The sequence below is a fragment of the Cetorhinus maximus genome, chromosome 11 (genome assembly GCF_964194155.1).
Source record: "Cetorhinus maximus chromosome 11, sCetMax3.hap1.1, whole genome shotgun sequence".
Taxonomy (NCBI): domain Eukaryota; kingdom Metazoa; phylum Chordata; class Chondrichthyes; order Lamniformes; family Cetorhinidae; genus Cetorhinus; species Cetorhinus maximus.
The window spans coordinates 89,134,750-89,157,857 of NC_135889.1; positions in this window are offsets into that span (position 1 = coordinate 89,134,750).

A 23,108-nucleotide genomic window follows, 5' to 3' on the forward strand; every position below is an offset into this window, starting at 1 on the left:
TAAACACCACCATTAATATCCAACGGGTACCATTGACCAGAAACTTACCAGCCTCATAAATGCTGTACAGCAGGTCAGAGACTTTTATGGGGAGTAACTCAATTGTCGATTCCCCAAATCCTTTCTACCACCTACAAGGCATAAGTCAAGAGTGTGATGGAATAGTCTCCATTTGCCTGGATAAGCCCAACTCCAGCAACAAGCAAAAAAGAAAACACCATCAGGCCAAAGCAGCTGACTTGATTGACATCCTATCCACAACCTTACACATGTATTACCTCCACCATCAGTGTGACTGCAGTGTGTACCATCTACATGATGCAGTGCACCAATTCACCAACTGTTCTTTGACAGTACACTCCCAAATTCACAATCTCTACTGCCTAGATAGACAAGGACAATAAATGCTTGGGACACCACCATCTTCAAGTTATCATCCGGGTCACACACCATCCTAACTTGGAAATATATTGTTGTTCCTTCTTGTTCACTGGGTTAAGATCCCTTCCTAACCATGTTGTGGGAGTACCTTCACCTCCAGACTGCAGCGGTTTAAGGAAGGGGCTCACCAGCACCTTCTCAAGGTCAACTAGGGATAGACAATAAATGTTGGCCTTGTCAGTGACACCCATATCCTGCAAATAAATTTTAAAAATCTCTACGCACATTATACTTCTTCTCAGTCAGTAAAGAAACTCGAGGGCCGGAATTTTACAGCCCTGTCATGGCAGGGACAGAGCCGTAAAATGAGGTAAGCCATTCTAAACCCCATTGACTTCAGTGGGACCATAAAATCCCACTGTCATAAAATTCCACTCAAGCTGCTACCCTTTCATTGGGCTATTAACAGACCCTCAATTTTCTTCTTTCAAGGCTGAAACTGGGGCTGCATCTTGGGATGTGCTTTCATGGACATCAACAGCCTTCAAGCATCTTGGCTAATGTAGCTGTTCTTTTGCATGGGCATAATATTTAGAACGTCTCCATACCTTGTGGGTCTCGTCATAGTCAAACCCAATCCTTTCCTCATTCTGCGAACACACATGAATATATTCCACCCTAATCACTGATGGATATAAACAATAGAATCTTACCCTGTTCCTAAGCTCTGAATTGCTGGAGCTAATTATAGTTTACCAACAAACATCAGCTAGTCTATACAATTCAGGCATCAAACTTGGCATCTGTGAGCTTCTTATAATGATCCACTCTAACTTTGGCACAAGAACTGTGGAAACAACCAAAAAAAATGCATGCTCCTCCAACCCTGCAGTAACCAACACTAGCACTTGCTACCACTTTTCTATAGGTATTCCCATAACACATCTATCTTTTTAAGTGTTATTATAAATGGGGAATTAACATTTTTAATTGCAGTAAAGAAAATCTAGGACATCCCAAAACCAAAAATGTACTTTTGAAAGGAACATAGTCACTACTGCATATGTTATAAACAGTCTCTTGATAGTAAATAACTTGTGTTTTGCTGAAAAGAGCCATGGAAATTTTTCATCTTGCACTTGTCAGGGCAGAATTGCAAGAGTACCAAATCTCAAAGGGAACAAATTATGTGGCATGAGAAGAGGGGGCTGACCTATTGGCAAGTGCACTCTGTATGGCAGAGGTGATGCCATGGAGAACACACCAGGGAACAGATAACTGCCAAGCTTTTGTTTAAATTCAAACGAGGCAAGTTGACTCTGATTGGTCAAGGCATTGCCATGGAGAATGAACAAGCTTTTGTTGGACGTTTCCTTTCTGTTTGTGAAGGACAGGGCTCTGTGTGTGAATATATGTAGCTTCTAGCACGCATAAGTGAGCCACACTGCAAGCCTGACCAATAATCTTAAATTGATTGTTAGTGTAATTCTTAGCACAATCAGGATGGTTTAGTAAGTGTTGTCCAATCGTAGAATCACATCTAATGTTGCACGCTGTGTTTTGATTTTTGCAAGCATGGGCTGGTTAGGTGCGGTCAGTACTTTGCCCGTAGTGACCAGCAAGGGAATTGCTTTTTTTTATTCATTCATGGGATGTGGGCTTCACTGGCTGGACAAGCATTTATTGCCCATCCCTTGTTGCCCTTGAGAAGGTGGTGGTGAGTTGCCTTCTTGAACTGCTGCAGTCCATGTAGTGTAGGTACACACAATGCTATTAGGAAATGAGTTCCAGGATTTTGACCCAGCAACAGTGAAGGAATGGCGATATATCTCCAAGTCAAGATGATGAGTGACTTGGAGGGGAACATCTAGGTGGTGGTTTTCCCATCTATCTGCTGCCCTTGTCCTTCTAGATGGTATTGGTCGTGGGTTTGGAAAGTGCTGTCGAAGGAGCCTTGGTGAATTCCCGCAGTGCATCTTGTAGATGTGCATCAGCAGTGGAGGGAGTGAATGTTTATGGGACATGGTGCCAATCAAGCGGGCTGCTTTGTCCTAGATGGTGTCAAGCTTCTTGAGTGTTGTAGGAGCTGCACTCATCCAGGCAAGTAGGGGGTATTCCATCACACTTTTGAATTGTGCCTTGTAGATGGTGGACAGGCTTTGGGAAGTCAGGAGGTGGGTTACCTGTTGTACTATTCCTAGCCTCTAACCTGCTCTTGTAGCCACAACATTTATATGGCTAGTCCAGTTCAGTTTCTGGTCAATGGTAACCCCAGGATGTTGATAGTTGGGGATTCAGTGATGGTAGTGCCATTGAACAACAAGGGGCTATTTGATATGACCCACCAGTCATTGCGACGTACGGCCTACTGGCATACCTGGCATCACAACGGCATTGAAATTTATATGCCACATTTCTCATTTGTGTGGTAGGAAAAATGGCTTTTTGGTCTTGATGGCAGCGTCCTGTTAGTGGAGAATACCACTCATGTTGCTACTGCATAGTAGTATGTAAAATGGCTAGCTTTACCTGTTGCTCCAATTTTTGAGACAGCTTACCCTTCCAGAGTAATCTAAGGCTTTTTGCACACGTCAGCTCATAGTGTGCATTCTCCATGACAACGCCTCTACCAACATTCTTCTCATGCAGTATAAATTGTTGCTCCCTTTCAGATTTGGTATTCTTGTGATTCTGTACTGATGAGTGCAAGATGGAAACATTTGACAGTATATATCTTATACATTGCTTTCTGTGTTCATTCTGTAGGATCTTTTTGGCTTTGAGTTATGGCTTTTAGCTTAGAATGTTTTTATGACTTAGTTATCTGTGACCTTCTATGAGACCCTGGGTGATGGCTTGATTTAGCATTGGGAGCTGTTAGTTTAGTCAGTTCCCAGTATTGAACAACTGAATTCAGCTTTATGAAGGTTATTTTCAAGCTTAACATGATTTTGGCCATATTTCAGCTGGTTAGCAGTGCATTTTCCCTTCAAATCTCATAGGCATCTGCTGTTATTTACAAAGCAACTTTTCTACAAGAGCCTATGAGGTACAATTTCTGTATGAGTTGGTCACAACTAGAGTAGCAGTTACTGCTGCTTCAATCATTGCATTAAGGCTCAGCCTAAATGCTGCAAAGGACTTCCAATATCTGACTGAGATTATTTGGTCTGCAATAACATGAACTACTAACACCTCTAAACTTCAGCTCAGCACATAATTTACAAGGAGTATGTGCAGATGTCACTATTTCTCCAAAGAGCAGTAAGCCTTCTACCTTAAGGCCTCCTTCAATTCCCAGAGGAGAAAGCTCTGGACCTGGGCCCAATGACACTTCTCACTGAAACATAGGGCAGAATTTTCCCCCCATTAGGGGGGAAGATCGGGAGCGGGCGTGTGGAGGCGCGTCTCCAAAAGCGCGCCTCCATTTTACATGGGCGGGCCAATTAAGGCCCGCCCAGCGTGGCGTCCGCAAGGAAGCGCTGTACACTCCCTGTGCAGGTGGGGAGGGATTCCCTGAGCTGAGAATGCGCTCTTTCATGCATGCACGCGAAAGAGTGCACGCATTTCCCTGAGGCTAAGTGCTGCCTCAGGGAGATCGACTCCACATTAAAAAATGTTAAAAACAGAGAAAAAAAAAATCCCTGACATGTCCCCTCATGTGACACTGTCACATGAGTTGGGACACGTCCATTCACTTTTAGTTACACTTTTATTAACTTTTAAAAAACCTACATGAAACATCATCCTGCCCGTGGTTGAGGTTTGATGCTTTTTCTAATGCCCGCCAAGGCTCCCAGCCTGCCTGCCAACCTTAAGGTTGGACGGGCAGGTCCACTAATTACGTTAATTACTTTGTTAATGGCCTCAATAGGACATTGACAGGCCGGCAGGCGCACAGCTGAGCCCCCGCTGACCTGAAAATTGAAATGAGGCAGGGTGACGTCGGGAATTCTGCCTGACGTCATCCCACGTCATTTTATGCGTCAGCGAGTGGGCCCCGCCCCCAGTCGCTGACCGGGAAATCCTGGCCATAAAGGCTGTCAGAAAGGCGGTTCCCTCTGAAAGAGCTTCCTCTTTGACAAAATCCACTTTGAGCCTATAATGTCCTTGGGGAACCATATCAGCTGCCCATTGCTCACCTTTGTCTCACTCAGGAATTGCTTCAAATCAACATTAGATTAGGAGCTCAAGTGTGAAATTAGCTGCAACAAAGGGTAAAAATGGTGTTGAGAACTAGTCAATGAGGTAATTGGAGTTTTTGGCACTTTTCTGTTATTCTGACAAGCTTGTTCACTTGGATTTCTGAGCTGTGCTACTTTCACTTTTGGGGGAGGTGTCAACTGTGGCTCAGTCCATAGCACCCTCACCTTTGAATCAGAGAGGTTGTGGGTTCATGTCCCACTCCCGGAAACCAAGAACTGTGATTGTACTTGAAAGAGTTGCAATCTGTGACTGTTGATAACTCGAAAGAGTTTTCACTTTTGGGGGTTCTGATGATAGCAAAGAAAGCATGTATTTTGTTTTATAAAGAAACTTGGCAGAAGTCTTTAACAATAAGTGTGCAGCTCTCAAGTGCTTTTATGTGATGGGTCAAATCCATGGAAAATACAGAGCTATCAATTTTGTTACCCTTTCTTTGCCTGTTAATTGGATGTCACATATCCTCTCCTTCTTGTGACCTTGCCTCATAGCATGAGTAGGGAAGTCCTTCCACTCACTTTTAATCAACTTCAGCTTTCAGAGCTGCAAGCCTTTCTTCATCACAGCATTTTATATGATGCAAGAAGCTGCAATGATTCTTGAGACTCTGGCTGGCTGCACCAGAACAAGACTTGAGAAGATGTTAAACCTTTTCAATAACACTTCTTGTAGTAGATTGATATCATATGCAAATCATTTTAGTCAAGCTTAAAATGATATACATATAAAAAACACCTTTAATAGGCAAAAGCTTTTCACAGAGATATAATCAGACAAAAATGAACACAGAGTCAAAGAAGGAAAAATTAGAAACATGGGCCAGGATTTCCCGGTCGGCGAGCAGGGGACAGGACCCACTCGCCAAAGCCTAAAATGACGCAGGATGACATTGGGCGGAACACCCGATGTCACCCCGCCTCATTTCAATTTTCAGGTCGGCGGGGGCTCAGTCGAATCAGCTCTGCGCCTGCCAGCCTGTCAATGGCCAATTGAGGCCATTTAAAAACTAATTTCAGTACTTAAAGGACCTGCCCATCCAACCTTAAGGGCTGGCCGGGAGCCCTGGCGGGCTTCAGAGAAATCACGAATCCTCGTCCAGGGGTGGGATGAGGTTTCATGTAGGTTTTTAATAAGTTAATAAAAGTGTAACTAAAAGTGATGGGCATGTCCCAACTCACGTGACAGTGTCACATGAGGGACATATCAAGGATTTTTTTTTTCTGTTATTAACATTTTTTAGTGTGCAGCCAATCTCCCTGAGGCAGCACTTAGCCTCAGAGAGATGAATGTGCTCTTTTGCGCGCATGCGCGGAAGAGCGCACTCTTGGTTCAGGGAATCCCCCCAGCCCGCACAGGGAGCGCATAGCCTTAAGTGGCCCGTCTGCGTAAAATGGCGGCAGCCCCCAATTGGGGGCGCCGATTGAAGGCACGCCCGCTCCTGAACGTTCCCCCCAACGGGGGGATAATTTTGTCCACGGTCTAAAGTGTTTTTAATGTCAAATCAAAAATGAGGACAGGAAGACAGAAGAGGTTTAGGACCCGAAATTCCAGAGCATAGGGCCTAGGCAGCTGAAGGCATGGCAGCCAATGGCAAGGTGAATGAACAAACAACCAGAGTCAAAGGAAAGAAGAGCTCTGGGGAGAGGTGGGATTTTCTAAGGCTAGTGAAGGTTACAGAGATAGAAAGTGTTAAGGCCATGAATGGATTCAAAACTTGGACTGAAATTTTTAAATGTGTCATTAGAGAATGGGCAGCCAATGTAGGTCTGCAAGTACAGGTTGTGAAATAGGATAAAAACTGCAAAGTTTTGGATGACCCAGAAGTTTGAAACCAGCAAAAGACCGGAGGCTGACCAAGAAAGCATTGTAATAGCTAAGTTCAGAGGTGACAAAAGAATGGATGAGGATTTCAGCAGTAGAAAGGTTGAGCTGAAATGGAGGCAGACAATTTTAGGGAGGTGGAAGTTGACAGTCTTTGTGATGGAGAATATATGATGTTGAAAGTTTAGCTTGGGTTTGAATATGATACTCGGGTTATGACCAACCTGGTTCAACCTGAGAAAATGTCCAAGGAGGGTGATGGAGTTTTTGATGGGGGCTTCCCAACATTTAGCCAGATCCAAGATGTAATATTAAGACAAGTAGTCTGATATCACAGAGGTAGTGGAACAGGCAAGTAAAATGATGAAGAGGTGGAATCATCCCTTCTGCATTTTCAGCAGTCTTCAACCATCACCTTCTCAAAAGCAGTTAGGGAAGGTCAACAAAAGCCAGCATTGCCATCGATGCCCACATCCCATGAATGTTAAAAAGAAGTTGGTTGCCCTCTTACTTCTAAACATCAGCCACATCGTCCAGAAGAAGGTTGATTGGTATTCTGGCCAACATTCATTCATTGAACACTATCAAAAGGATTATCTGGCCAATAATTTATTTTTGTACAACCTTGTCGTAAATAAATTGGCTGCTATGCTTATGAGGATATCAACAAGAAACTATATTCCTAAAAAGATTATTGGCTGTGAGACTCTTTGGGATATCCTGAGGATGTGAGGGACTGATATTTCTGTGCAAAGCTGAAGAAGTGCTACACTGTTAGACGTGCCATCTTTCAGATAAAACATTAAACTGAGGCCCACCTAGATGTTCAGCTGTAAAGAATTCTGTGGCACAATTTCAAAGGAGAGCATGAGATCTCCCTGCACCCTCAGCATAAAAGTCAGTGTCGAGCCTGCCTTTGCATGGCCGGATCACCCGCAGCCGTTAAGTGACCAACGGCCCTTTAATTGGCCAGAGGCGGGATGCCTGCCCCTCACGAAGAGGAAGCAAAACCTCAGAGAGCTGCCGGCCTGCCGAGGTGTTGGCAGGTCTCATGTCACAGCAGCACCAATGGAAGCGGTTGTCACTGCTGGAATTACAGCGAGGCTGAGAAGGGTGTGTGCTGCGATGGAGCCTGGACTCTGAGGCAAGTCTAGGGTCTTGCTGGAACTAGGGTGGGCAGGCCCTGGGGGACAAAGTAAGGGAGTGGAGAGCTTGGTTAGAAAAGGGTGGGGGAAGGAGTGTTTGCACCTTGTTGGGGGGGAGGACTCCGATGAGCAGGGGTGCCCATCAATGAGGCAACCCCTTCATAGCCTGGCACCAAGACCTGGCAGATTTTATGGTGCAGCCTGGTGACCAGTCGTGGGCTTTTTCCATGGTAAGTAAAATCCCAGTGGCTGTGGAAAGATAATTGGCCATTTAAGGGCTTCAATTGGCCCAGGGGTGAACAGGCCACCCGACCCCTTCTCCACCACTGGTAAAATTTCAGCAGGAGGCGGGGGCAGGCAGGTCAGGGTCAGGAACGGCACTGCTGGCATGACACCCTCTGCCTGCCATACTGTCCCCAGGGGGCTGTAAATTTTGTTTTTTATTCATTCACGGGATGTGGGCTTTGCTGGCTGGGCCAGCATTTATTGCCCATCCCTAGTTGCTCTTGAGAAGGTGGTGGTGAGCTGCCTTCATGAACCGCTGCAGTCCATGTAGTGTAGGTACACCCACAGTGCTGTTAGGAAGGGAGTTCCAGGATTTTGACCCCGTGACAGTGAAGGAACGGCGATACATTTCCAAGTCAGGATGATGAGTGAATAGGAGGGGAACTTCCAGGTGGTGGTGTTCCCATCTATCTGCTGCCCTTGTCCTTCTAGATGGTAGCGGCAGTGGGTTTCGAAGCTGCTGTCAAAAGAGAGTCTCTGTGGTGCACTTTGTAGATGGTACACACGCTGCTACTGTGCATCGGTGGCAGAGGGAGTGAATGTTTGTGGATATGGTGCCAATCAAACGGGCTGCTTTGTCCTGGACAGTGTCAAGATTCTTGACTGTCGTGGGAGCTGCGTTCATCCAGGCAAGTGGAGAGTATTCCATCACACTCCTGACTTGTGCCTTATAGATGGTAGACAGGCTTTGGGGAGTCAGGAGGTGAGTTACCCATCACAGGATTCCTAGCCTCTGCCCTGCTCTTGTAGCCACAGTCTTTTACATGGATAGTCCAGTTCAGTTTCTGGTCAATGGTAATCCCCAGGATGTTGATAGTGGGGCATTTAGTGATGGTAATGTCCGTGAACATCAAGGGGCGATGGTTGGATTCTCTCTTGTTGGAGATGGTCATTGCCTGGAACTTCTGTGGCGCGAATGTTACTTGCCACTTGTGAGCCCAAGCCTGGATATTGCCCAGGTCTTGCTGCATTTGGACACAGGTTGCCTCAGTATCTGAGGAGTTGCAAATGGTGCTGAACATTGTGCAATCTTCAGCGAATATCTCCACATCTGACCTTATGATGAAAGGAAGGTCATTGATGAAGCAACAAGATGGTTGGGCCATGAACACTACCCTGAGGAACTTCTGCAGTGATGTCCTGGAGCTGAGATGACTGACTTCCAACAATCACAACCATCTTCCTTTGTGCTTCGTATACTCCAACCAGTGGAAAGTCTTCCCCCTGATTCCCATTGACTCCAGTTTTGCTAGGTCTCCTTGATGCCACACTCGGTCAATTGCAGCCTTGATGTCAAGGGCCGTCATCTCATCTCACCTCAGTTCAGCTCTTTTGTCCATGTTTGACCTGAGGCTGTAATGAGGTCAGGAGTTGAGTGGCCCTGGTGGAACCCAAACTGGGTGTCAGTGAGCAGATCGTTGCTAAGCAAGTGCCGCTTGATAGCATTGTTGATGCCCCCTTCCACCACTTTACTGACGATGGAGAATAGACTGATGGGGTGGTAATTGGCTGGGTTGGATTTGTCCCACTTTTTGTGTACAGGACATACCTGTACAATTTTCCACATAGCCGGGTAGATGCCAGTGTTGTTGCAGTACTGGAACAGCTTGGCTAGAGGTGCGTCAAGTTCTGGAGCACAAGTCTTCAGTACTATTGCTGGAATATTGTTAGGGCCCTTAGTCTTTACAGTACCCAATGCCTTCAGCCGTTTCTTGATATCACGTGAGTGAATGAATGGAATTGGTTGAAGACTGGCATCTGTGATGCTGGGCAGCACCGGAGGAGGCCGAGGTGGATCATCCATTCAGCACTTCTGGCTGAAGATTGTAGCAAATGTTTCAGCCTTATCTTTTGCACTGACGTGCTAGGCTCCTCAATCATTGAGGGCGGGGGGATATTTGTGGAGCCTCCTCCTCAAGTGAGTTATTTAATTGTCCACCACAATTCATGACTGGAGGTGGCAGGACTGCAGAGCTGAGATCTGATCCGTTGGTTGTGGAATCGCTTAGCCCTGTCTATCACTTGCTGCAAATTTGGCCAAGTTCTCTGAGCACACTTGTCAGCAATTATCTCTCATCCAACACCCCAAAGCAGATTCATCATTGCTGTTTGTATGACCTTTACAGTGCAAGTTGTCAGCTGTATTTGCTTATATTGCGACAGTGAATAGACTTCAAATCTGGTTCAATATCTTTGGAGCCCATTGGGATGGCCTGTGGATGTGACAGGCACTATGTATTTTTTTCTTGAAGGTATTTGTTGTAGAGTTGATCTTCAGACAACTTTTCTTAGTGTAAACATTTGGCTTTATTTGCAAGTCAGCAATAGCAACTACACGCGTCCATCAAACTCCACAAATAAAGAAGTACTCTCTTCTGTGGAGTTTCCCTGTGCAGCTAACACATCGGTCTACACAGATCATGTGATCTTACAGCACAGGATTATTCTTAAAGCTACAGTAAAACAGTTTCCAAAACTATAATTACTACATTCCTCCCCCTTTAACTTTTCTGTACATTTTGTATTTACAAGGATGTTTATCTCAGGACATTACAGTATTTACAAATGTCATGAAATTACAAGTTCAGTGTTTCAGGTGGTTTCCTGATCTGTGTGGAACGTCGCAGCTCTACAGCTTCAGATTCTTTTGTAGGAAACACATTCTCTGGAACTGCATTAACATCAGGTACCTCATTAGGCACATGCAGTTCAGTGTCTTCTACTCCGATAGAGATATCAGCCATGTCTGTCCTTGGTTGAGCATCTTCAACAGGAACCAATGGTTCAGTAATGGTTACAAGTGGAACAATATCCTGTTGTGGTATCTCTCTTTTCCTTAAATGATCCATCTGCTTTATGGTGATCCGGCCCTCTACTCTCATGTGGTATGACAATGGTCCAGTCACTGAACTAACTTTACCAGGTAACCACTTCACTCCTCCACCAAAATTCTTTACATATACTGCTTCTCCAACAGTAAATTATCACTCATGACTATGCAAATCATAAGTTGCTTTTTGGTTCCCTTGACTTTTCTCCATCTCCCTCTCCAAGTTAGGAAGTATTAGGCTCAGTCTTTCTGAAGACGACATCTCATCAGCAATTCTGCAGTTGTTGTTCCTGTCATAATGTGGGTTTTTTTCTGTAGTGGAATAGAAAACAATCAAGTTTGATCTGCAGGGAGTCACCTGTTAACTTTTTCATTCCCGCCTTAAAAGTTTGTACTGCCCTTTCCACCTGTCTGTTTGATGGTACAGTGCAGTCTTCACATAGTTGATACCGTTGAAGCAGATGAATCATTGGAACTCAGCATTCGTAAATGCAGTGCCATTATCCGAGAAATCTACCTCTGGCAATCCGTGGATGGCGAAGCTCTGGCTTAGTTTTTCAATATTAGCACCCGACGTTAGTGACTTTACCTCATAAACGTCTAACCACTTGGAATGAGCATCTATAATCAGTAGAAACATGGTTCCAAGGAAAGGACAGACATAGTCAAAGTGCAATCGCATCCAGGGTCCACCAGGCCACCCCCATGGGTGTAATGGGGCTGCCACCGGCAACTTTTGTAGCTGCTGACATTCCACACAGTATTTTACCACCTTTCTAATATTGCCATATATCCCGGCCACCACAGGTAACTGCGTGATATGGTCTTCATCTGGGAGGCCCCTAGATGTGCACTGTGTAGCTCCACTAAAAGTAGTTCACTTCCCTGTGGAGGAACTATTACCCATGCACCCCATAATAGAATACTACCTTGACTGCTCACCTTGTGTCTTCATAGAAAATCTTCAGTTGAAGAACGGTTTCAGATCATTGGAGACTGGCTCCTGGGACCAACCATGTAACACTTGGTCTCTCATTTGAGACAGGACCAGTTTCTTATCTGTCTGGCACAGACTTGCGAGGAATCTAGAAAATTCATCACTAACACAAGCTCCTGTGAAACTGGGACAAGTTTGACGTTTTCTTGCAAAGGCAGGTGACTCAGGGCATTTGCTATATGAATCCCTGGTCGATGTACAAAGGTGTATTTATGTGCTGCCAAAATTAGGGCTCATCTTTGTATTCTTGCAGAGGCTAAGGGAGGTATCGCCTTTTCCTCGCTAAACTGACCCAGAAGTGGCTTGTGGTCTGATATTATTGTGAAATGTCGCCCGTGCACATATTGGTGGAATTTATTTATGCCAAAAACAATCAATAGATCTTCCTTTTCGATCTGAGAATATTCTTTATCTCCTGTGGTAACCACCCTGGATACATAACCGATTGGCCACTCTGCGCCGTCATCCATTTTGTGAGATAATACCCCTCCCACTCCATAGGGGGGTGCATTGCAGGTTAGTGCCAATTCCTTCATCTAGTCATAATGCACTAACAAATTGGAAGAGTGTAAGAGCTGTTTTACTTTCATGAAGGCTTCTTTTTGGGATGCCTCCAAAAGCCAACGCTGGTGTTTTCTTAGCAGTGAATGCAGACGGGCCAGAACTGTGGATAAATTTTGTAAAAATCACACATAATAAGTTATCATCCCTAAAAATGATTTAAGTTCGGAGTTGTTCTTGGGTGCAGGTGCCTCTCTTATTGCTTTAGCCTTCTTTTCAACAGGGTGTAACCCTTGAGCATCTACCCGGTGGCCCAAATAGATGACCTCATTTGCTTGTAAAGTGCATTTTTCCTTCTTCAAGTGCACTCCTGCTTCTAAAAATAATTCCAGGACTTCCTTTAGGTTAGCCATGTGTTCCTTTTCTGTGAACCCGGTTACCAGTACATCGTCCAGGTAGACCACAACCTGAGGTAGTCCCTGTAGTAAGCTCTCCATTGTCCTCTGAAAAATGGCACAGGCTGAGGAAGTATATAGGGCAGGCAAGTATATTGGTATAACCCTTTGTGGGTATTTATGTTGACTAATTCCTGGGAGGCATCATCCAACTCCAAATGCTAATATGTATGACTCATATCAAGCTTTGTATACATTGTCCCTCCTGCTAGTTTGGCATATAGGTCTTCAATTTTGGGAATACGGTACCTATCCAGTTTGGCTGGTCTGTTGACTGTTAGTTTATAGTCCCCACAAATCTGGACAATATGGTCTGGTTTAAAGGCAGGGTCTGTGGTTGCTGCCCACTCTGAGAACTGAACTATTTTTATGACACCCAGCATCTCTAGCCAGTTCAGATCAGCGTCAAACTTCTCTCTCAGGGCATATGGCACCGGTTTTGTTTTCAAGAAGTGAGGGCTTGTTTCTGGATCCACATAAATCTTAGCCTATGGGCCCTGGCATTTTCCCAGTTCATCCTTGAAGACAGTGTCATTTTTTTTAGCAGCTCTGGTAGTCCACCTGCTGTCAACTGTAAGATTTCAGACCAGTTTAATTTAATCTCCCTTAACCAATCTCACCCTAGATGGCTTGGCCCTTCACCCTCTTCCACCATCAGTGGTAGCTGTCCTGATTGGTTTCTATAATAAACCGTTGCTCTGGTGATATCTTTCATTTGGATTTCTTTGCCTGTATACATTTTCAACTTGGCAGATGTTTGTTCCAAATTTAATTGGTCATCACCTTTTTTTAGATATCGAGTGTTCTCCTATTACAGTGGCGGAAACTCCTGTGTCTACCTCCATTTTTAATGGTTTACCATTTGCTTGCACTGTAACAAATATTGGCTCTGACTTCTCAGCTTTCATGTTGAATAATGAATAAATGTCTGAATTGGTTGTTTCTGGCTCTTCTACACCATAGGCTTCATTGGACTTTGTTTGTTGTTTGAAAGCCTGTTTAAATCCCACTTTGCTCTGCCTCATTATGTGTCCATTTCTGTGACAAAAATAACATTCTACTTTTTTATATTGCCAATCATTAGAAGAATGGTTATTTCCATGTCGCTGAAGCTATTTTTAGATCTTTTGCTAAGCTGCTTCTTCTCATTTGTCGTTTAGTGGGAGCTGTTTCCCACTTTGCGGTAGAGTCCCGGCTTTTCGCACTACTTTCAGCTGACTGCTCCTGCCCGATTTGGAGTACGGTGGCATTTTGCACCTCTTGAATTGCTTGTGAATCCCTTACAGCACTTCCCATCACCAGTGCTATTTCTAACGCTTTCTTAAAATGGAGATTCACTTCAGCCAGCAATCTTCGCTGTATAGTGTCTTCCTGCACACCACATACTAAACGATCTCTGAGCATGTAATTCAGGGGTTCACTGAAATCACAATATTCCGTAAGTTGCTCTAATTTTGCTACATAGGTAGCAATTGTCTCACCCCAGGCTCCATTTCATGAATTGAACCTGAACCTCTGCATTATGACTGAGGTCTTGGGTTGAAAACATCCCTTAATGAGGTCTACTAATTCACTGAAATTCTTTGAATCTGCGGCACTGGGGGCCATCAAGCTTCGAATCAAACTGTAGGCTTTGTTCCCACAAATACTCAGGAGGAATGCTCTCCTCTCCTCTTCTCCCATGATTTTGTTTGCTTTAAAGAAGAACACAAGACATTCTATATACTGAGACTAATCGTCTGTCGCTGGCTCAAAGGGATCGATTCTGCCAAACTGTGGCATTTCAGATGAGTATGTCTTCTGCTATTTTTAACAAACTTAAATACTCGCAATCGTTGGGTGAGGTACAGCACCGAATCTGATTTATCCTCGTCGGCAGTTCATTGTAGAGTTGATCTTCAGACAACTTTTCTTAGTGGAAACATTTATCTTTATTTACAAGACAGCAGTAGCAACTACACGCGTCCATCAAACTCCATAACTAAATAAGTGCTCTCCTGTGTAGAGGTTCCTCGTGCTGCTAACACATTGGTTTACACAGATCATGTGATCTTACAGCACAGGGTTATTCTTAAAATTACAGTCCAACATTTTCCAAAACTATTATTACTACAGTACTAATAAATGTAAGTTCTTTCTTTCAATGTCAAAGTCATAGGCATGTGTGTGTTTCCTATGAACCAAAATCTAGCCTTGTGCACAGCGTAGATAGGATAGGAGCCTACAAAGAAAAACAATGCTGGGGTACGATTTAGATATAATACAGGCTTTATTCCTGATGTTTCAAATTAATGCAAAACAATGCTTGGATAAAAACTATTAAGATAAATCGATTAAGATTGTGCAGAAACAAATAAAAAACATGGTTCAAAAAGCAGCACCTTCACTTCCTGGGCTTGTCACATCTGCTGCCTGCTGTCCTCTTCTACTATTGCCTCAGAGTTAAACTGTGGGTTTAAGCACCAAACCAGATAATTGAGCACATAATCTAGGTTGACACTTCAGTGCAGTACTGAGGGAGTGTTGCATTGTCAAATATACTGTATTTCAAATGAGGCATTAAATCAAGGCCCAATCTGTCATCTCAAGCCACCACTGAATCCTATGGCACTATTGCGAAAAAGAACAGGAGTTTTCCTCTGGCATCCCAGCCATATTTATAACACATTCGCTAAAAACAGATTATCAGGTCATTATTACATTACTGTTTCTGGAACCTGGCCATGTGCAAATAGGCTGCTGCCTTTCCTACATTATTACACCGTCGACTACACTACAAAAATACCTCAGTGGCTGTAAAGTGCTTTGGAGCATCCCAAGATTTTGAATGGCACTTTTTAATTTCAAGTTCTCTTTATCATTTCTTTCATTTATACATCACGGGCAGAATCTTCAGCTCGGTGAGTGGGAGCGGGACCCGCTCGCCGAGGTGTAAAATGACGCGCGGTGATGCCAGGCGTGCATCCCGACGTCATCGCGCATCATTCAGATTTTCAGTTTGGCGGGTCCACACCCGAGTCGGCTGCACGCCCGCAAAACTGTCAAAGGACTATCAAGGCCAGTTAACTATCAATTAAAGCAATAAACTGAGCTGCTCGTCCAACCTTAAAGTTGGCGGGCAGGCGAAGAGCCCAGGCAGCCTTCGCATTTTTCATGGAACTTCATCCACGGGCGTGATGAGGTTTCATGAGGGTTTTTAAAGTCTTGCAAAAATTTTTCATTAAATTAATAGACATGTCCCAGCTCATGTGACAGTTTCACATGAGGGCACATGCCTTAACTTTTATTTTTCCTTTATTAATTTTTTTTTAACTTAAGCTAATCTTCCTGAGGCAGCTCTGTGCTCTTTCGCGCATGTGGCACGGGCCCAGACTCAGGCAATCCCCCCCTGCCTGCACAGGAAGTGCCCAGCACTTCCAGCCGCTCATCACGCTGGGTGGGCCTTAATTGGACCGCCCACATAAAATGGCGGCATCTAGCCAATGACGGGTGGCGATCGACTATGCGCACGCCTGTGCCCACACCTGCCCAAACCCCCCAACAGGGAGAAAATCGTCCCCTGCATTAACAATTAGAATGTTCCTGGATGCTTTGTTTTCTTCAAAATATACTTAATGGCCACTGCTCATCCTAGGATAGGAGTCCCACAGCAAGATCACAATTGCTCTCGCATCTTTATATCTAGGAATGTTAACTGGAAAGCTGACAAAATGATAGTTAAGAAACAATTCTTGAATGTCATCTTGGATACTGTAGGGCACTGTGTGTTATATCAATGCGTCATTTGCTTATGGTTTTGAACATGATTCTACATGTGAGCCAGAATGGCATCTGAACTAAAACTGAGTTCAATTGGACAGATATAAAAACTGAGTAAATTTGTCCCTATATAGTTAATTGGCTTTGCCAAGATTTCATCAATACATGTCAAGGTTAGAAAATATTATTCATGGCATCTGTTTTAATTTACAAAACATTATCCAAGGAGGGCTTCGTTATCACATTACCTGCTGGAAGAAAAGCCAATTTGTATGAGTTTAGAAGTCTGAAATAGTGGGGGATCAAAGACTATCTAGATAACCATCATAATTCTTTCTGTATCAGTGAGACACATAAGGCAGTAAGTCATTGATGAAATTAAATCCTATTTGGGCTTTTGCTCTTTCTCCGCCTGTAGTTGCAAATGCATTTCAGGTGCAACGATATTAATTGTGTTAGGTAGAATTCCATTTGGTCAACCTCTAGCTATTTTGCCTTGTGGCTTCTATTTCCATCTCTACTTAGAGATCCATGTGTCAGGCCTTCTTACAATGTAGGTTCACATTCTCCTCCAGACTGTTATGGATAGTTGTGCCATCAGTGCTGTCTGAAGTACAATTCATTCAACCCTTTGTTAAACCACCTGATGGTGCACTGCCATTACAGGCAACAACAGTGGAAGTTGGTCTTTATTGTTTGGCTTCGTTGGACCACCATGTTTATGATTTCTACAGGGGCACAGCCAGTGCAAGACTCTTAAAAATTCTCACTTTTGTTTTCTCTCCAATCACTTTTGATTTGAAGGCTGAGTGAAGCATTTGAAATGGTCTACTATTTTCTTTCCAATTTAACATCTGGCATCCAGTTTCCATACTGCGTTGCTAAATTTGGTGAAGGAATGTAGAGTGCTGTCACCTTGCAAATGTATTTTTTCATCAGAGTAAGCAGTAGCTTTCATGACCTGGGTTTTTTCATTGTCGATGTATAACCCAACTTCCCTGGCTATGTCAGCGAGATTGTTTGTGGTTCATTTTGTGGTTTCTATGCTTCCCTTAATGTGACAGATGTTGACTTCAACTTCCAGATCCCCAAGTTCTCCACTAGCCAAAGTGTTACCTGATTTGATTCTGGGTGAAAGGCTCATCACAAAAATAATCACAATCTCAAAAAATATATGGGCAAGATGCAGTTTTGTCTGACACTAGATTTTATATTGAACCAGTCAGATAGCTCTTTACCTGTTCTCACTGCACACTGTGCTTCTTGATAGAAAATCTTGATGATGCTAATGAATTTCCTCATGTAACCCATGTTCTTCAAAACTCTGCCATAGTGAATTTCTGTTGCCATTATCAAATACCTTTTGAAATTCAATGGAATTTGGCGCTAAAAGCAACTGCCATCCTTAGCTATGTTCAATAATCTCACAAAGTATGAAGATTTGGCCAAGGAAAGATCTGTTATGGAAAAACAGCTTTATCTTCTCAGAACTTGTTATCAATGGCTGCCGTAATTCTGTTTGTGATAAGGGTACAAACAAGATTGCTATAGATAAGACAATAATTAACTCTGCTGTCACTATGTTGAGTTCTATGGACTGGAGACATGGGAACACTTAATATAGAGACGGAGAAATTTATTTGCATAACACTGCTTTTAGCTACACAAACTATGTCAACTCCCTGGGGAAGACAGCACTGTGGACCACTTCCTGCCTGATCCATGTGACATTCTTCAATGATATCAATGAAGATCCAACAGAGGGTGGTAGTGAGCAGTGACTGAGAAGCATTCTGAGAGAAGTCAGCGCGGTCATCGCAACTCAGAAGGGGATCGAGGAGAAGGACCCTTGCATTCAACAGGAGGAAGCGCATCCAACAGAGGGCAGTAGTGCGAAGTGACTGAGAAGCATTCTGGGAGAAGTCAGCGCAGTCACTGCAACTCAGAAGGGGACCGAGGAGGACCCACTGTCAAAGAACGGAATATCCCAAATATTACATTGCTGTAGCATTTCCATCCCTCCCTCCTCCTCAAACCAAAAAAAAAAGAGAGAGAAGGAGAGGCAGTACCTTCAGGAGTGCACCAGATCTGCGAGCGACACTCTTCTGAAAGTGGATTTTTTTTAAAAAGCAGCTGATTGGCGAGTAAATCCTGGTGAGTTTTTTTTTCAATCTGTTAAAGTAATTAGTTGCTTAATATCGAGGTAGGAGCTAAAAAAAAGTATAGAGTAGTACTGTACAAGTATAATTAGTCAAGAAACAAGGCTTCTAGCTAACATAAATAAGGCCCCAAGCTAGCGTATTTTTTAAGGGAGTAGCTAGCTTAATCGAGAGGGACGTCATGGCAGGAGAACTCAGACCCATGATATGCTCCTCCTGCAGGATGTGGGAAATGAGGGACGCTTCCAGCATCCCTGGTGACCATGTGTGCGGAAGCTGTGTCCAAATGCAGCTTCTAGCTAACCGGATTTTGGAGCTGGAGCTGCAGGTGGACTCATTGTGGAGCATCCACGATGCTGAGCAAGTCGTGGATAGCACATTGAGCGAGATGGTCACACCACAGGCGAAGATTACACAGGCAGAAAGGGAATGGGTGACCATCATGGACAGTAAAAGACTCAGGAAGGTAGTGCCGGAGTCCCCTGTGGTCATCCCCCTCTCTAACAGATATACCACTTTGGATACTGTTGGGGGGATGGCCTCTCAGGGGAAAGCAGCAACAGCCAAGTTCACGGCACCATGGGTGGCTCTGCTGCTCAGAGGGGTGGGAGGAAAACAAGTGGCAGGGCTATAGTGATAGGGGATTCAATAGTTAGGGGCACAGACAGACGCTTCTGTGGCCGCAAACCTGAATCAAGGATGGTATGTTGCCTCCCTGGTGCCAGGGTCCAGGATGTCACGGAGCGGCTGCAGGACATTCTGGGGAGGGAAGGTAAACAGCCAGTGGTCGTGGTACACATTGGTACCAACAACATAGGTAAACTAAGGGATGAGGACCTGCAAGCTCAGTACAGGAAGTTAGGAGATAAATTAAAATGCAGGACCTCAAGTGTAGTGATCTCAGGATTACTCCCAGTTCTACGTGCTAGCGAGAGCAGGAATAAGAGGATAGACCAAATGAACTTGTGGCTGGAGAGATGGTGTAGCCGGGAGGGATTCAGATTCTTGAGGCACTGGGACCTGTCCTGGGGAAGGTGGGACATGTACAAACCGGACGGGCTGCACCCAGGCAGAGCTGCGATCAGAGTCCTTGTGGGGGTTTTTGCTAGTTCTGTTGGGAAGCATTTAAACCTAGTGTGGCAGTGGGATGGGATCCCAGGAGTAGGATCAGATAGGTCAGATTCAGATCAGAAAAATGAAGGTAGAACTTTAGTTGGAACGTTGTGATAGACATGGAGTTACAAGAGAAGCAAAATTTACAAAGTGTCCAGCAGTGGAAATTGACGGGGTTAAACTGTTTATACTTCAATGCAAGGAGTATTACAAAGAAGCTAGATGAGTTAAGGGCACAGGTAGACACATGGCAGCAGGATGTCATTGCTATAACGGAGACCTGGCTAAAGGAGGGACAAAACTGGCAGCTTAATATCCCTGGTTATAGAGTCTTCAGACATGATAGAGTAGGAGATAAAAAAGGAGGGGGGTAGCACTAATGGTTAAAGAATCAATTCCAGTTGTGAGAAGGGATGATATACTAAATGGGTCAACAAACGAGGCTTTATGGATAGAACTTAGAAATAAAAAAGGGGCAGTCACACTACTGGGAATACACTACAGATCCCCAAATAGTGAAAGAGAGATAGAAGAACAAATATGTAGGCAAATTTCTGCTTGTAAGGAGACTTAGGAGACTTCAACTATCCTAATATCAACTGGAATTCAAACAATATAAGGGGCACTGAGGGAGAAACATTCATGCAGTGTGTCCAAGAAATTTCTTTCAGCCAATTAGTGACAAACCCAATGAGAGGAGATGCAATTCTAGACCTAGTCTTGGGGAACAAAGAAGGGCAAGTGGGTGTCGTGACAGTTGGCGACCATATCAGGGACAGTGATCACAATTCAGTTAGATTTAGCATTACCATGGAAAAGGACAGGGATAAGGCAGGAGTAAAAGTCTTGAAGTGGGGGAAGGCAAATTTTGCAGAAATGAGAAGGGACTTGGCTGAGATGGACTGGACAGCACTGCTGGAGGATAAAACAGTGGAAAACCAGTGGGAAGCACTAAAAAGCGAGATCCTAATTGTACAAAGTAGACATGTCCCCAACAAAAATAAGAGTGGTACTGCCAAATCTAGACACCCACCCCCCCACCCCCCCGGTTGTCTAAAGCAATACAGGGGAAGATCAAACAGAAAAAGAAAGCATACGATAGGCTCAAAGAACTAAGCACTGCAGATAGCCTAGATGAAAATAGGAAGTGCAGGGGCAAACTAAAAAAGGAAATAAGGAAATCAAAGAGAGGGCATGAAAAAAGATTAGCAAGTAAAGTTAAAGATAACCCAAAGATGTTTTAACTAACCTTTTAGCATTAATGTATTGGTAAGGAAAAAGTGGGACCTGTTAGAGATGAAGATGGAAACTTGTGCGTAGATGCAGAGGCTGTGGGAAGGGTTTTGAATGAATATTTTGTCTCCGTGTTTACAAAGGAAAGGAGGATGTAGATATAGTAACCCAGGAGGAACACTGTGAGATATTGGATGGGATAGTCATAAAGAGAGAGGAAGTACTCGAAGGGTTGAAATCCTTGAAAGTTGATAAGTCACCAGGGCCAGATGGATTGTTTCCGAGGCTGCTGAAGGAAGTCAGGGAGGAGATAGCAGATGCTCTGAGGATGATTTTCCAATCTTCACCAGATTCAGGGGAGGTACCAGAGGACTGGAGAAATGCAAACATAGTTCTATTGTTTAAAAAGGGATCAAAGGAACTGCCAAACAATTATAGGCCAGTTAGTCTTACATCGGTGATGAGCAAATTAGTAGAATCAACCCTGAGAGATAGGATTAACTGTCATGTGGAAAGGCATGGACTAGTTAGCATGGATTTGTTAAAGGAAGGTCTTGCCTCACAAATTTGATTGAATTCTTTGAGGGAGTGACAACAAGGGTTGATGAAGGTAGTACAGTGGATGTTGTGTGCATAGATTTTAACAAGGTATTTGACAAGGTCCCACATGGCAGATTGGTCAGGAAAGTAAAAGCCCATGGGATTCACAGTAATGTGACAAACTGGATAAAAGGTTGGCTTTGTAACAGGAAACAAAGGGTAATGGTCGATGGATGCCCTTGCAGTGATGTTTCACAGGGCTCGGTGTTGGGACCCTTGCTGTTTGTGTTATATATTAACACAATATATATTGTGTTATATTATTTGGACATGAACGTGGGGGGCACGATTGGGAAATTTGCAGATGATACAAAGATTGGCCGAGTAGTGGATAGTGTAGAGGATAGCCATAATCTCCAAAACGATTTAGATGGGTTGGTGGAGTGGGCGGTAAAGTGGCAGATAGATTTTAACATAGAGAAGTGTGAGGTCATACATTTAGGGAGGTCAAACAGTTACAGGGATTAGACAATAAATAGGAATATACTAAGAGGGGTAGATGAAGTGTGAGATCTTGGCGTACAAGTACACAGGTCGCTGAAGACAGCAGTTCAAGTAGAGAGGGTTGTAAAGAAGGCATATGGAACGCTCTCTTTCATTGGCAGAGGTATAGAAGATAAAAGTAAGGATATAATGTTGGAATTGTATAAAACACTGGTGAGGCCACAACTGCAGTATTGTGTGCAGTTCTGGTCACCACATTACAGGAAGGACATAATAGCTCTGGAGAGAGTGCAGAGGAGGTTTACAAGAATGTTACCAGGATTAGAAAATTGTAGCTACGAGGAGAGATTGGATAGGTTGGGGTTATTTTCCTTAGAATAAAGAAGGCTGAAAGGTGACTTGATTGAGGTGTACAAAATTATGAGGGGAATAGGGTGGACAGGATAAAATTGTTTCCCTTGGTGAAGAATACTAGAACCAGGGGACATAGATTCAAGATAAGTGGCAGAAGGTTTAGCGGGGACATGAGGAAGAACTTTTTTACGCTGAGGGTAGTGGGTGTCTGGAATTTGCTGCCCAAGTTGGTGGTAGAGGCAGAAACTCTAAACTCTTTTAAAAAGCACCTGGGTCTGCACCTTAAGTGCTGAAAGCTGCAGGGCTATGGGCCGAGTGCAGGAAGGTGGGATTAGAAAGGGCACTTGGGTGTCCTCGGGCTGGCATGGGTGAGATGGGCCAAATGGCCTCCTTCTGTGCTGTAACTTTTCTATGGTTCTAAGAAGCCTGCACAGTCCTGCTGTGCTCCTAGCCCAGGAAATTCACGCAAATCTGTGTAGCGCAGCCTGTAGCTATGCTACGTGATTGAGCATCTTCCTGTGAGAGTTCCTATCAACAACCCCACCCTTCTTACACTGCAGGTATTGTTTGGAATGGGTAGATAAGGTCAGGATGTCGTGCATCCCACTGCAGGCAACTTGTGATCTCTCATGGTATATTTATGGCATTGGAATTCACCAATAATAAATAACTTATAGTTGAAAATTATTAGTAGCCTGGAAGCACTTGTTTACCTCACCTTAAAGATGTGTTGAACAGTAACTTGGACAAATCAGCATTTTAGGGCAATCATCATGACCTCACAATGGGGTCAGTAGGCTTACAGCCCCATTAATACCAACACTGCAG